We start from the raw sequence: 13,719 nt of genomic DNA on the forward strand, positions 1-13,719 counted from the left end.
ATCTGACTAAATTTCTCCTCATCTCGGTGCTCAAGTCTTCTCAGTAGGGACTCTGAAGTGCTCAGCCGGGGCAATATCTTGATCTGAAAGCTGCAGGTGGTGTAAGCAATTAGATTGTTAATTCTCCACACCAGTCTTCTGTAACCTCAGCAGACAGCAGTAAGCCATTTTTATTTATTTTATTGATTTATTGGCCTATTATAGTCACATGTACTGAGATAGAGTGAAAAAAAAACTTTTGTCTGTGTGTCATTTTCAGAATGCTGGAAATAGTGTTGCGACGACTGAGGAACTGCAGTGTAGGTAAATCAAGTGCAAGGGCCACAGCAGTGTAGTTTGGGAGATCAGTATTCATCTTTAGCATATGAGAGGTCAGTTGATGAGTCTGATAAATACAGGATAGAAGTTGTCCTCAAGTCTGATGGTAAGTGCTTCCGAGCTTTCATATCTACTTACACACACGAAAAGCTGGTGGAATGCAGCAGGCCGGGCAGCATCTATAGGAAGAAGTACAGTCGAGGTTTCGGGTCAGGACGAAGGGTCTCGGCCCAAAACGTCGACTGTACTTCTTCCTATAGATGCTGCCTGGCCTGCTGCGTTCCACCAGCTTCTTGTGTGTCTTGCTTGAATTTCCAGCATCTGCAGATTCCCTCGTGTTTGCGTTTTATATCTACTGCCTGAATGGAGAAGAGAGAATAACCCGAGTGGTAGGGGGTTATCTGGTTATATTGGCTGCTTTCTCGAGGCAGACGGAATTGTAGGCAGTGAAGGAGAGGCTGATTGTGTAATGTACCAGGCTCTGTTCACAGTGCTCTGCAAGATCTCGAGGTCTTGGACAAAGCAGTTGCTATACCAAACAGTGATGCATCCAGATAGAATGCTTAGCCAACAGTGACATGTTAAATTTTTTTTGCCTTCTGAGAAAGTAAATGCATTTACATGTTTTATTACCTAGGCCAGGACCAATAGTTGGTGATACTTACACTTAGAAGCAAACCTGCAATGTCTCACTGCTTTCATTGAAGTAGCTAACCAGTATTATGCATGTTTCAATGGAAGCCTAGACTGCTGTCATCATAAATGTGGATTTGTCTTCAAACGGGACTGCCAGTTGTCACAGCACTACCTTCTAATAGATCACCAGGATCACTGAAGTAACTCAGGGGATGTTTCTTGCTTATGTAAGTCATACAGGATTCCTACTGTTTTGTTAGGAGCATGCAGAATGCAACTGGGCTTCTAAAATTAAAATCCATCTCCTTTCCAATTCATATAAAGTCAAATTACTTATGGATGCCATGGCAGTGTAGTGGTTAGCGCAATATTAGAACAGCTTGGGGTGTTAGGTAGTTCGGAATTCAGTTCCAGACCTGCTCTGTAAGGAGTCTCTGTCCTTCCTGTGGAATGTGTGGTATACCTGGTAGGTTAAATTGTCACTGTAAATTGTAACGTGATTAGGTTAGCATTAATTATGCTTGTGGGTTGTGTAACTTGAAGGGCTGAAAGGGCCTACTCCACGCTTCATCGCCAAATAAATAAATTAATACATACATTCTGAAAAAAAGTTTATTGAGATACTGTATGGAATAGGCCCTTCTGGACCTTCAAACCACACCAGCCAGCAACCCCTGATTTACCCCAGCCTAATCATGGGACAATTCACATTGACCAATTAATCTACCAACTGTGGGAGGTAACTGGAGCATGTGGAAGAAACCCACATGGTCATGGGAAATACCTTCTATAGTCTGGCTGCAGCTGCTGGGCAACAGACTTCAGGACAGGCAAAGGCACATGGAAATAGGACATTAAGGGAATGCACATTTGCCTTTGAGCTGTATGAATATTCGAGGAGTAATTAACCGCACTAAAGGGTATAGAGTCCCATTTACGCAGTCTGAGTAGGAATGACAGATTTCTTGCCCTAAAGGCTTTATGTATTTGTTGTGTTTTACAATCACCTGGTATTTTCATAGCCACCAATACCGAATCTTGCATTTATTCTGGATTTTATACCACAATGAAAAACGGACTCATTCAGGACTCTGAATTTCTAATATGGATGCAAAACATGTTGCTAAATTAGGAAATGATGTTAAAGCAAATGAAAGGAATTATCAACACTCGATGCTTAACATCACTTTATGGCCACCTTTGAAGACATGGAAAAGAAAAGGCTGAATTTTGGCAGCGGTCTGGGAAATTATTGCTTCAGAGCTTCTCATCCAAAAATCCTACTACCCCCATCACTCCCTTTATGGCCTCCAGTACCCGGATCCAGGTTTTTCCAACAGCAATGTTAGTTAATTGAAACTGATGGAGCTGGTAATCGAAATAAACAGTCCAGGAAAGACCTTTGCTGGAATATATTTGATGCCAACTAAGTGTTGTGTCCATACTTTAGGTCACAAATAGATTTTTTTAAAAAAAGTGCCACATCAATTATGTTTTGCAAATCACCCACTCTTGCTGCTCATTTTAAAAATAACCCATTATGCTATTTACAAATCTGAGTAATCTCACATGATGTCAACATGTCTGTTGTGTCACTCTAATTAAATTCAACTTTGGCAAACTTAACTTCAACTAATCATCTATAAATTAGAAGATCACGAAACTATCAGAAATTCATGATTAATGGAGAATAAAATACTGTTTAATGTAACACATTTGAACCAATTTTTTAAAACTATTTGTCTTTGTTGTATTCTGTATTTTTTCCTGATCAGCATCAGACATATATATTTTCTGCTGAGAATGAATCCCAGACCAAGGCTGTGTCAGAGCAGCTGCACTTCAAAGGCAGGAAGGGATAAAGACATTTGGTGGAGTTTTAGTTTAAAACATAGTCAACCAACCATTTCATTTCCTAAAAAAAGCACTCAATTTAACAGCTCAATATATTATTTCTCAGAATTTACTGGAGAAATGGTACACTGAGAAAGTAGCAGCAAATTACTTTGCATCAGAGTGCCCATGAGTGGTTCAGTGTAATTTGATATTTGAAATATTATATGTAATGAATCGGATTTCAGATATTGAAAAAAATGCTCTCAAGATAGCTTGAAATGAAATATTGAGAAATTCATTAAACTGACAGAAAGAGGGCTTGTTTAAATGGTGACAATATTCTGCTTTGTATTGGAATCATGTGCCAGTTTGTCATGATTTAATTGCCTACTTCATCGTTTATAACCTTTAACCTGAGCCCTTAGTCATCTATTATCAACAACTCGAGGTAGTGAGCAAGCTTTCTAATTTACAACTTGTTATTGTACTAGTTCACAAACACTTCCAGTAACTAAGTCATAAATGTCGATAAGCATTAATTATGTGAACACTGTATTTAGCCTTGGAATGTGGAGCTTAGGCCAAATTGGCCTGAAATGAATGGACATCACAGCAGGAAGTTTTAAAAGCTAGATGGACTGCTAGTTAAGTAGATTCCTTTGTGCTGAACTTGTTTGTGATCAGCCATTGCACACAAGTTGCCAAATGTCCAGAGCCGACACAATTTTACTGATTTCAGTGAACTCTTTCAATCTTGATTTTATATCCAGAACCTTCAATGATCTTCTGTAAAATTAAACTGAATTATAAAGATAATTTATATTAATTATTTTATACAATTTAATGCTGGTTGGAAGACTCATCCACCACAAGCACAGAAAGCTAATTTATACACGCACGCCCTAGCTTCACTGTAATGGTTAGAGAACTGCAGGAAGAATGCTCTCAAATTCTCAATATACAAACCTCACAGTTTCACTACAAATATACTTAAATTTGCAGAATGTTTCTAAAATCAACTCTAAGTTCTCTGGAGCTGAATTACAATAGTCTGACTTATAGACTGTTGATGCTGTTAGGCTTTGTAGATACAAACTAAATTCATTTAACATGACAAATTCATGATGTACTTAAAAGTTTCTGTAAGTTTTTTTAACATAGGTATTACGCAATTAGTAACACAGCAATTGTGGTCATTGACTCCAAAGAAAGGTTCCTCTATGGTGTGATTTTCACCTTTCCCATAATAATGCTATTAACATTATCTGAAAAGGATCGCTGACATCCAACAACAGATATTATTAAGCAGCTAATCACATTGAAGGATTCTTACAGACAGTAGTCCAGAAGTAAAAAGTGCATCTTCTATTTTTTTAATATTATGCAGAATATAGCACTATACACTTTTATTAATAGTCATTTTAAAGTATGTAATTTAAAAATATTTACCAGGCAGAATGGCAATTGATACTTATCATAAATTGATATTCTACAGGATCAAAAAATTTGTTAAGCAGTAATTATAGCTTAATATACCTTTAAAAAACTGAAGGCTCTTGTAACAAAGTTTCAAGGTTTTTTTGCAAGTAAGAATAAACATTGAAAGTTATACTGATAACAGAAAATGCAGTTAAAATAATACTGCTCATTGAGGAGACAAAAGTTACCGACAAACTTTCAGTTTCTAGTTCATATGCAAATACTACAGAAGCTGCCATCAGATTTCTTCCAGAACAACAATAAACACTTTTGATCACAACTGTTATTATAGAGTGTAAATACCAGGCTAATATTGCAATGATCTGACTTATTGATTGTTGATGCTGTTAAGGCTTTGTAGATAGGAACTACAAAGGACTATGAGAGTCAAAATTGGTCCTCTGGAAGATCAGAATGGCAATTCATGCACGGAGCCAAAAGAGATGGGGGAGATCTTAGATTTTTTTGCATCTGTATCTACTCAGGGGAGACACAGAGTGGGGAAGCAAGGCAAAGCAGCATCAATTTCATGTACCCTATACAGATTACAGAGAGGTGTTTGCAGTCTCGAGGAAAATTAGGATGGATAAATTCCCAGGGCATGACAAGGTGTTCCTTCAGACCCTGTGTGAGAAAGGTGCAGAAATTATAGGGGCCCAAGCCCCTATACTTAAATCATCCTTGGGGACAGGTGAGGTATCAGAAGATTGGAAGACAGCTAATGTTGTTCCGCTGTTTAAGGCTCTAAAAATAAACCAGGAAATTATAGGCCAGTGAGTCTGACATCAGTAGTGGAAAAGTTATTGGAAGATATTCTAAGAGACTGGACATATGAGTATTTGGATAGACATGGACCGATTAGGGATAGTCAGCATGACATTATGCATTGTAGGTCGTGTCTAACCAATCTTACAGATATCTCAGTAAATTACCAGGAAAGCCAATGCAGGCAAGGCAGTGGATGTTGTCTACCTGGAGTTTAGCAAGGCATCTGACAAGCCCCACATGGGGCGTTGCTCAAGAAGATACAGTTGCTCGACATTCAAGATATGGGAGCATATTGGATTAAACATTCGCTTTGTGGGAGAAGCTAGAGAGCGATATTAGATGGTTGTCTCTTTGACTGAAGGCCTGTGACTAGTAGAGTGGCACAGGGATTGGTGCTGTGTCTATTGTTATTTTTCATCTATATCAATAATCTGCATGATAATGTGGTTCACTGAATCAGCAAATTTGCGGGTGTGGTGGATAGCGAGGAAGACTATCAGAGCTGTCCGTGGGATCCGGACCAGATGGAAAAATGGGCTGAAAACTAGTAGATGGAATTTAATGCAGACATGTGCGCAGTGAGGCACTCCATAGGACCAACCGAGGTAGGACTTACACAGTGAAATGTGGGGCCCTGAGGAATGCTATCCAACAAAAGGATCTGGGAATACAGATCTATAACTCATTGAAAGTGGCGTCGCATGGTCATAAACAAAACTATTGGCACATTGGCTATCTTAAATCAAAGTACTGAGTACAGAAGATGGGATATTATGTTGAAGTTGTATAAGGCGTTGGTGAGACCTAATTTGGAGTATTGTGTGCAGGTTTTTTCACCTGCCAACGGGAAAGATATAAATAAGGTTGGAAAAGTACAGATAAAATTTGCAAGGATGTTATCGGTTCTGGAGAATCTGAGTTATAAGGAAAAATTGAATAGGTTAGGATTTTATTCCTTGGAACACAGAAGATTGAGGGGAGATTTGATAGTGGGATACAAAATTATGAGGGCATAGTCAGGGTAAATTCAATCGGGCTTTTGCACTGATGTTGGGCGGGACTACAACTAGAGGTCATGGGTTAACGGTGAAAGGTGAAAGGTTTAAGGGAAACGTAATGGATGGATCTATTTCTTTTACAGCAATGACTCCTCCTTTAGCACTACGTATTGATCTCAGGTGCATTGTTCTCTTGCTTGCCTCTGCCAGGTGTGCTGTTGTGGCCATCACTGTGATGGTTGTAGTTGGGAGCTGAATGTCCAAAGTTACACATTATATCAGAGGTATAGGAAAATAGGCAGAGGGGGTGGTGTGGTTCTACTGGTAAAAAATGGCATCAAATCGGTAGAAAGATGCGACATAGGATCGGAAGATGTTGAATCCTTGTGAGTTAAGAAACTGCAAGGGTAAAAGGACATGGATAGCAGTTGTACACCGGCCTCCCAACAGTGGCTGGGAGGTGGACCACAGGCCACAACAGGAAATGGAAAAGGCGAGTCAAAAGGGCAATGTTATGGTAATCTTGGAAGATTATAACATTCAGGTTGATTAGGAAAATCAGGTTGGCAATGGATCTCAAGAGAGTGAGTTTGTTGAATGCCTAAGAGATGGCTTTTTTAGAGCAGTTTGTTGTTGAGCCTAATAGGGGATCAGCTATACTGGAATGGGTGTTATGTAATGAACTGGAGGCGATTAGAGAGCATAAGCTAAAAGAACCCTTGGGAACCAGTGATCACAATATGATTGAGTTCAACTTGAAATTTGATAGGGAGAAAGTAAAGTCTGATGTAGCAGTATTTCAGTGGAGTAAGGGAAATTACAATGGTATGAGAGAGGAGTTGGCCAAAGTAAATTGGAAGGAGCTGCTGGCAGGGATGTCAGCAGAGCAGCAATGGCATGCATTCTTGGGAAAAATGAGCAAGGTGAAGGACATATGTATTCCAAAAATAAAGAATTACTCAAATGGTAAAATAGTACAACTGTGGGTGACAAGGGAAGTCAAAGCTATTGTAAAAGCAAAAGAAAGGGCATACAACAAAGCAAAAATTAGTGGGAACGTAGAGGATAGTGAAGTTTTTAAAAACCTAGAGACAGCAACTATAAAAATTATTAAAAGGGAAAAGATGAAATATGAAAGCAAGCCAACAAATAATATCAAAGTGGATAGAAAAAGTTTTTTCAAGTATGTTAAAAAAGAGAAATGAGAGTGGACGAAGGACTGCTAGAAATAATAATGAGTGACAAGGAGATGGTTGGTGAACTAAATGAGTATTTTGCATCAGTCTTCACTGTGGAAGACGCTAGCAGTATGCCTGATGTTGTACAGTGTGAAGGAAGAGAAGTGGGTGCAGTTACAAGAAAGATGCATAAGTCACCTGGACCAGATGACCTAGGGTTCTAAAAGAGGTAGTGTTAGAGATAGTGATGGTATAAGAAATCAAACATCATTGGACTCTGGCATGGTGCCAGCGAACTGGAAAATTGCGAATGTCATTCCACTCTTTCAGAAAGGAGGAAGGCAGCAGAAAGGAAATTATAGATCACTTAGCCTGACCTCAATGGTTGGGAAGATGTTAGAATCAATTGTTAAGGATGAGGTGATGGAGTACTTGGTGACACAGAACAAGGTAGTACAAAGTCAGTATGGTTTCCTACAGGGAAAGTCCTGTCTGACGAACCTGTTCGAACACTTTGAGGAGATTACTCATAGAATAGATAAAGGGGATGTAGTGCATGGTATATAATTGGACTTTTAGAAGGCCTTTGACAGGGTGCCACACATGAGGCTGCTTACCAAGTTAAGAGCCCATGGTGTTACAGGAAAGTTACTAACATAGTTAGAGTATTGGCTGATTGGTAGGAGGCAGTGAGTGGGAATAAATTAATCCTTTTCTGGTTGGTTGCCAGTGACTAGTGGTGTTCCGCAGGGGTCAGTGTTGGGACCACTTTTTTTTATGCTGTATATAAATGATTTAGATGGTGGAATAGATGGCTTTGTTGCCAGGTTTGTAGATGATACAAAGATTGGTGGAGGGACAGATAATGTTGAGGAAACTGGTAGGATGCAGAAGGACTGATTAAGAGAATGTGCAAGAAAGTGGCAAATAAAATACTGAAAAATGCATGGTCATGCACTTAGGTACTAGAAATAAATGTGCGGACTATTTTCTTAATGGGGAGAAAATCCAGGAATCTGAGATGCAGAGGGACTTGGGAGTCCTTGTGCAGAACACCCAGAAACACCCTGAAAAAGGTGTAAATTGCAGTTTGAGTCGGTGGTGAGGAAGGCAAATGCCATGTTAGCATTAACTCAAGGGGTCTAGAATACAAGAGCAAGGATGTGATGCCGAGGCTTTATAAGACACTGGTGAGTCCTCATCGTGAGTGTCGAGAACATCTTAGAGATGATGTGCTGGCATTGGAGAGGGTCCAGAGGAGGTTCACAAGGATGATGCCAGGAATAAAAGGGTAATAATACAAGGAAAGTTTGATGGCTCTGTGTCTGTACTTGCTGGAATTCAGAAGGACGAAGGGGGATCTCATTGAAACCTTTGTTTGTTGAAAGACCTAGTCAGAGTAGATGTGGAAAGGATGTTTCCCATGATGGGAGAGTCTAGGACAAGAGGGCACAGCCTCAGGATAGAGGAAAGCCCTTTCAAATCAGAGATGCGGAGAAATTTCTTTAGCCAAAGAGGGATGAATTCATGGAATTTTTTGTCACATGCAGCTATAGAGGCCAGGTCGTTGGGTGTATTTAAGGCAGAGATTGATAGGTTCTTGATTGGACATGGCATCAGAAGTTATGGGGAGAAGGCTGGGAACTGGAGTTCAGGAGAAAAAAAATATGGATTAGCCATGATTGAATGGTGGAGTAGACTCAATGGGCCACATGGCCTAATTCTGCTCCAATGTCTTATGGTCTCTTGCTACGACGTGAAGACACCAGCTAAAATCATGTCCGGTGTGCATGCTTTTATTTAATTGATATGTAGTTGTGCACAGACAGAACAAATGGGCACTGAGTGTCCATGAATGTCAGAGAATATCACAAACTGCGCTGACAGTTATGGGACGAAACAGCGAGAGGACACGGCATCAAATATTATGGTGAGAAGGCCAGGGAGTGGGGCTGAGGAGGGGAAAAAAGGATCAGCTAGGATTGAATGGCAGAACAGACTCAATGGGCTAAATGGTCAAATTCTGCTCCTATGTCTTATGATCTTATGGTCTAAAAATGCGCTGAATTTAAAGTGAAAATAACATGGTACTGGCTTCAGTTGGAAAAGTTGATGGATTTGATAATGCTAATGAAGGCTGGCAGTTGTATATCAAGAGGGTTGAACTACGTTGTAACTTGAACAATGTGAAGGAGCTAAAGAAAACCCCTTCACTCCTTTGTTTAATGGGTACAAAGATGTCCAGTCTCTTACGCAACCTCATAATCCCTGAAAAGCCAGCAAGCAAGACATACGACAAAACTGTTACCATTTTACAAAATAACTTCAGCCCTAAACTGTTGGCAATAGCTGAGAAATTTAGATTTTACAAAAGCAGTCAAAAGATGGAAGCATTTTTGAATATATTGCAGAACTGAACAAACTTTCCTGGTACTGTGACTTTAGAGATGGAGTTTCTGATGCATTAAGGGATAGGCTAGTATGTGGCATGCACCGCCAAAGCACGCAAAACGGGCTACTGTCTGAAAGAGACCTATGCTTAGAATGGACATTGGCCATTGCACTATCGTAGCAAAGGACACAGCAGAACTACAGAAAAGGATGTGAAATGCACAAAATGTCCCTGAATGGAGTAAAAAAACTGTATTGATGTGGCAACTCCTCCCATGATGCAAATGACTGTTGGTTCAAAGAAACATTTGCAGAAAGTGTCACAGACAAGGTCATGTACAGAGAGTGTGCAAGGCAGACGAAAAGCACAACCAAGTGAAAAGTCTCAAACACAAAACTAAGCATATGCATAAAGTGACCAAATGTGAAACTGAATCAGACAACATAGAGTCTGACAAAAGTGAGCTGCCATGCCTAGAATTGTATACTGTTACAGAAGCAGATCACAAAATCATATGGATTACAATAGATGTGTCTGGTGTAAAACTGAAAATGGAACAAGGCCCAGGATCAGCTTCGTCTATAATTTCAGAGGCTGACTACGACTGTTTTCCAAGATACCATTAGAGATGACTTCAGTGATGCTAACGTCCTACACAGGCAAAAAAGTGTCTCCCAGAGGCAAACTGAAAGTAAATGTAACATGTGGAGGCCAAACACAACAGTTTGAGCTTTATGTATTGAAAAAAGCAGGGCCAGCACTTCTATTACATGAATGGTTGAAAAAAATCCAACTAGACTGGCACTCAATTAAAGCTCTCAATGAGGCATCATTAGGCAACAGCAGCCCAAATCTTAGCACTAACCAGAGATGGCACAGCTGCTTAATGCTGATGAGAAGGTGTTTCTGAAGGGGATTGGTAAACTCAAAGGCATGAAGGCCAGAGTTGAATTGAATGAAGCAACAACACCAAGATTCCATAAAGAACGTCCAGTGCCTTACGCATTACGTCTTAAAGTGGATGCTGAACTTCAGAATTTGAAAGCATTTGGAATTCTCGACAGGATTAAGTAGAGCAACTGGGCCATGCCCATTGTCCCAGTGATCAAGAAAGGGAATGCTGGAGCCATTTACATATGTGGGAATTCAAGGTTAGCATCAATATGGTGCTGTGTATTGTGCAGTATCCCCTTTGACAAATTGAAGACATTTTTCCATCTTTGGCAGGCAGGGAGAGGCTTTCAGAGATTGACTTATCACAAGCCTATCTGCAAGTGGAGATTGAGGAATCAAGCAGGAACTTCCCCACAAACAACACACACAGGGGACTGTTCCAGTTTAATCGTCTTGTCTTTGGCGTCTCATCAGCTCCAGCAATTTGGCAACCAGCAATGGATGAAGTGCTCCAAGATATCCCAAGAACACAATGTTACCTTGATGACATCATCGCGACTGGCAAAAATGATGAAGAACACCTCCAGAACATTGATTTAGTGCTTACCAAGTTGAGTGAGTATGGTCCGCACGCAAAGAAAGGGAAATGTGAATTTTTCAATAAAGAAATCTCATAATGTGGGCATGTCATTAACAAGCATGGCTTACACCCAGACTGGAAAATGCGTCACAATTCAGGCCATACTTGGGCCTTGTAAACTACTACCACTGGTTTCTCCCAAACATTGTTACAGAGCTGCATCCATTCAACACACTGTTACAGACAGAGTCAAAGTGGGAATGGTCAGGAAGATGTGAAAAAGCATTCAAGGAAATAAAGAGACTAATAACATCCGATGAACTGCTCACCTGTGACGACTCATCCCTGCCCATCAGACTGGCACGCGACGTGTCTCCTTATGGCACTGGAGCCATTTTATCACACATTATGAAAGATAGATCTGAACACCTAATTGCGTTTGCTTCTAGATCACTGACGACTGCAGAATGCAACTACACACAGATTGAACGAACGGCCCTTAGTCTAGTATGGGGAATAAAGAGGGTCTACCATTACCTCTACAGACAAAGGTTTATGCTAATGACAGATCACCAGTCTGTTGTGCCCATTTTCAATCCCAGGAAGGAAATTCCACTCATGAGTGCTACCTGATTACAACGTTGGGCACTGTTCCTAGGAGCCCATTCTCATGACATAGAGTACGGGAACAAACAACACAGCAATGTGATGGATTGTCACATCTTCCACTACTGGCAACTGAAGAAGAAAAGTCTTCATGCTATAACCCAGCTGAAGTATTCCACACCATGCTGGCAGGCCAGTAACAAGTTCCGAAATACAAAGGGAAACAAGGAATGACCCAGCATTGTCAAAAGTCTAAGAAATCACCATGCAAGGTTGGCCATCTCATGGTAACCCTATGTTTCCAGAGTTCTCAGTGAGACAAAATCAACTGTTGGTATGTCAAAGAACGTTGACGTGTGGATCTTGGGTTGTGGTTCCCTCCAAACTGCACACCAGAGTGTTAGAAAATCTGTATGAAGGACACATGGGTACAGTCAAGATGCAGAGCCTCTCCTGGAGATACATGTGGTGGCTGGGAATAGATAAATAGATTGAAAACTAGGCCAAAAGCTGTTTGGGATGCCAAAAAGTTCAAAATGCAAAATGCAACCCCACGGACACCGTTACACCCATAGGAATGGCCGTCGTCACCATGGCAATGAGTACATACCGTAAATTCTGGTGTATAAGCTGAGAAATTGGCCCTAAATTTTGGTCCTAAAATTAGGGGGTCGGCTTATACAGAGGGTGCCAACTTTGGAAAAATGAATACATGGAAGACAGGTCGTATTTATTGGCTGTTGTTGAGTCAAATGTGTTCCACTGTCGACGCATGAATTCTTTGAATGGTTTGTTTAAACTTACATCTCGTGGCTGGAGCACGAAGATCAAACCACCGGGGATGACTACAATGTCCGTGTTTTTAGCTTTCAATGCTGCTTTTGTCTCACCTGACAAGTACGCTTTGAACATGTCCCAGAGAAGTAGCGACTTTTCCTTCCCGAAACCTTCCGGACGTTGACGCTGCACCTCTTTAACCCACTTCAAGCAACTGGCTTCATCCATCCAGTACGTTCTTGAACGTAAACAACACCCCCCCGCGGGAATTTTCTGAGCAATCTTTGTTTTTTGTTTCAGCACAAGATCACGTCTATTCATAAATCAGGTGCTTTATGTAGCTTTGAAATTTTCGCTGACCTCACGGTGTTTTTCGTTCCATTTCAACCTCTTGAACTCGAATCATTTCTCTCGTAACAATGTATCCGGACGATCGCTGGTGATTCACCCACTCTAAAACATTTTCTTCCAGTTCTGGCCACTGCTATGTTTTCCCGCGGTTTGCACATTTTGTCTTTGGCATTTCCCTCAGCGTGTCCTCTGCCTTTCTCCGCTCTCTCACTCTCTCTCTCGTTTACACTTAACTTCTTAGCAGCTGCAGAATTATTCGTCTTTTAGCAAAATCAACAAACTTCAGCTTGAAACCAGCATCATATTGCATTCATTTTAATCTTTTGTACATGGTGGTTGCAAACTCAATACTGAGTGCACATACTGATCCTGCTATCCTGTGTTATGTTTAACGAGATTACGATGGGGCTAAATGGTTTCATAGGGGTTACATTTCAGAGGATCCTTTACTCCAAAATTTCCCTTCCTGATATATTTTTTAAAAATTTTATTATTTATTTATTAAAGTTTAGAAATTACAAAGAATAAATGTAATAATAAAATAGTAAGAAAAATAATATTGACCCTCCCCCTCCCCTTAACCCTTATCTAAAGAAAGAAAAAAAAAGAAATAAGAGAAAGATTGCCTGGATATCGGAGGACCCCCACATGCTCCATGGAGTTCAAAATAATTTTGATATTTATTTTTACTTTCCCCAATTACTATAATTTTATCTTCAAAGGACCTGTGTATTTAATCCTATCTTTTGTAAGTATGGGAGCCAAATTTTCAAAAATATATCATATTCATTTCTTAGATTATACGTAATTTTTTCAAATGGAATACAACTATATATTTTCCTGATTTATTTATTAAGAATTCGCTTATAACGCTCTACAATGTATAGGCCTGTTTTCTTAGCAGGT

At 40.1% G+C, this 13,719-nt stretch overlaps 1 protein-coding gene across 4 annotated transcripts in view; it reads right to left on the reverse strand.

The window, feature by feature from the left end:
- supt3h (SPT3 homolog, SAGA and STAGA complex component) overlaps positions 1 to 13,719 on the reverse strand; it is a 398,081-nt gene that overhangs the window by 80,225 nt on the left and 304,137 nt on the right. The window lies entirely within an intron of this gene.

The sequence above is a fragment of the Hemitrygon akajei genome, chromosome 9 (genome assembly GCF_048418815.1).
Source record: "Hemitrygon akajei chromosome 9, sHemAka1.3, whole genome shotgun sequence".
NCBI lineage: Eukaryota > Metazoa > Chordata > Chondrichthyes > Myliobatiformes > Dasyatidae > Hemitrygon > Hemitrygon akajei.